This window comes from Lineus longissimus, chromosome 17 (assembly GCF_910592395.1).
Source record: "Lineus longissimus chromosome 17, tnLinLong1.2, whole genome shotgun sequence".
NCBI lineage: Eukaryota > Metazoa > Nemertea > Pilidiophora > Heteronemertea > Lineidae > Lineus > Lineus longissimus.
This window is the reverse complement of record NC_088324.1, coordinates 2,427,118-2,429,561: the sequence shown is the minus strand read 5'-3', so window position 1 is coordinate 2,429,561 and position 2,444 is coordinate 2,427,118. Positions and strand designations below refer to the sequence as shown.

The 2,444-nt window shown below is 42.1% G+C and overlaps 1 long non-coding RNA gene across 1 annotated transcript; it reads left to right on the top strand.

Moving 5' to 3' along the window:
* Positions 1–572: 572 nt before the first annotated feature.
* On the top strand, positions 573–1,812 carry LOC135501671 (uncharacterized). The gene is made up of 3 exons (XR_010449623.1): positions 573–717; positions 1,080–1,225; positions 1,546–1,812. It is a non-coding gene; the product is annotated as an uncharacterized LOC135501671 (long non-coding RNA).
* The last annotated feature ends 632 nt before the right edge of the window (positions 1,813–2,444 follow it).

The window sequence follows — 2,444 nt, the reverse complement described above, 5'->3', positions numbered from 1 at the left end:
AATACCGGTCCTCCGGTTCTCCCCATTTCTTTCCCCTGGCGGTCCTCCTTAGCTAATATGCCGGTGGTGCCTCCTGGATGGAACAACAGCTCAGCCTTAGGTAAGTCCTCGTTTCCCACCTCCAATAGGTTGCTGGGATTCGATGCAAAAGTGTTCCATAGGTAAGTTTGAATGACACAAAATGCCCATTTCCTTACAAGAAATGGCCATTTTGTTAGTTCATACTTACCTATGGAACACGGCCCACCCGCCGTCCCCACAAACGGGACATACTCTTTATTAACGCTCAAGAGTAAAGACTAAATATGGCGGCATGAGATCGGCGCGATCTCGCGGGATCGGTCAGGGCGCCGCCTGGCGGCCGAGCTGTTAACTCAGTTCTCCCTTTAGAAAATTAAAGGGATACTCTTGTGTTTGAGCCCAAATGGAGTAACATGCAAAAGTGTTCCATAGGTAAGTATGAACTAACAAAATGGCCATTTCTTGTAAGGAAATGGGCATTTCAGACTATTTCTTTAGATTTCAAGAAGATGGTGACGTCAAAATCGGGATATTCATGGCTGATGGTTGTTACCTGTGCTATAACGAGATATACTGTGTGTGTTCCAATGAAGACATTGGATGCTCCAGCTATCAGTGAGGCCCTTATCCAGCGCGTATTTTGCTGTTATGGCATCCCAGATGTCCTAGTTACAGATGCCCAGTCGTCGTTGATAGGTAAAGTCATGGAGATTGTGTGTACTGCACTTGGTATCAGCCAGAAAGTTGTGTCTGTTATGAATCACGGTTCGCTACATGTAGAAAGACAGATTAAATCAGTCGCTGATTTGATAAAAGTGAATTTAGATCAGTATGGTGACGATTGGATACGGTATCATTCGGTTGCGCAATACTCTTATAACACATTTTGTTCGCCCCAGTTAGGGAATCATTCCCCCTATTATTTGTTATTTTACAGGGAACCGAAAGATGTTAGTGGTTTAAATTTCAGGCCACTTTTGGGATTGACCAAGTCCCAACAGGAGTATATTGAACAGTTAAAACACCGATTTGATAGTGTATCTAAGTTCATGTTACAGTTGCAGGAACACCAGCAGAAAACCCAGAATGAGAAGATCTCACAACGATTGTCAAAGAGTCCAACATATGCCCAAGGACAGCTTATTTATTTGCATAAACCCAGCAGTTCTAGTCTTACATCCAATGCTAAGAAGTTCACTGCTAAGTATGTGGGTCCATTTGTTGTTCATCAAGTGTTGGATCCTAGCCATGTATTGCTTGCAGATATCAAGGGTAGAATATTGAGAGATGTGTTTCATGTAAACCGAATTAAGCCGGCATTTATGAGAGCCACTGAGTGTAGTAATATCTCTAACTTGCAAAAGTTGAGAGAAGCTTTGGCTATGAACGAACCAAAGATTGATGTTGAAGAGGACAAGTGTCATCTCAACAGCGAGGACACACCTAAGTATCATTTTGTTGATGAGACAGGTAAAGAAATAAGTAATGTTTGTTCTTGTAATGAGTCTGATTTCGTCTTTTCAGCACAGGGCCAGCCCATCGATCTGTCGGTGCACAAGGAGAATCTAGAGGTGAATAATGGGTTTGCCGCCCCGGTTCCTATGTCAAGGGAGCAACAGGTGCGCTTGGTGCAGAAATTGCAGATGGCGCCTCCGTCTCACACAGACTATACTGTTGTCAGAGCCAAGTTTCGAGCAGGACAATTGCGAATTTTGTTGTCTCTTCCATTGCAGTCTGGTATTTTCAGGTTCTGGTGGGATCCTCACAGTGTACGAAACTGTGCCGAGGTTGTTAGCGAGATCCTTGGACAAGATAGTAAAGTGAGATGTTCGGGTTCACCCGAAAGGATTGCCAGACATCTTTATGGAATGGTTCGACCATAGCCATTCTACTTGATAACTGTGCATGAGCCTAACAGAAAGTGCATCTAGGTTCATATGTGTAGAATTTGTTTTATAGTTACTAACCGTAAATTCTGTAATTTTCAGTCGTATGACGTTGTTGTTTGTATTGTACGGTATGTCTTTTACAGACTATTTTGATTGTAGTACAACTTTCCTTCCCAAGCGGGATGGAATAGACGCAATTCTGGTAAACATCCTTTCTCTGTGTGACAAAATATACTACTGTCTGTGTTCAGAACAGTGTTTTGCTACATTAAGTGCATATTGCACAGGGATAATAGTATTACTATTTTACATTCCAGGTTTTCAGCTCCTAGAGGTAGGATTGAAGCCATTTCAAGAAGAACTAGTATAGTACTTCCATTGCTGAACCATGTATATGTTTATATTGGTCCTAAACATTCTATGTGGTTTGAAATGGCGACTGTCTCTCAGTCTTGTGTGCACATTGTGTTTGTGTATTGAGTTTTCCATTTTTCATAAGGATAATGTAGGTATTGTGAGTGTAGAGTGTTGTTG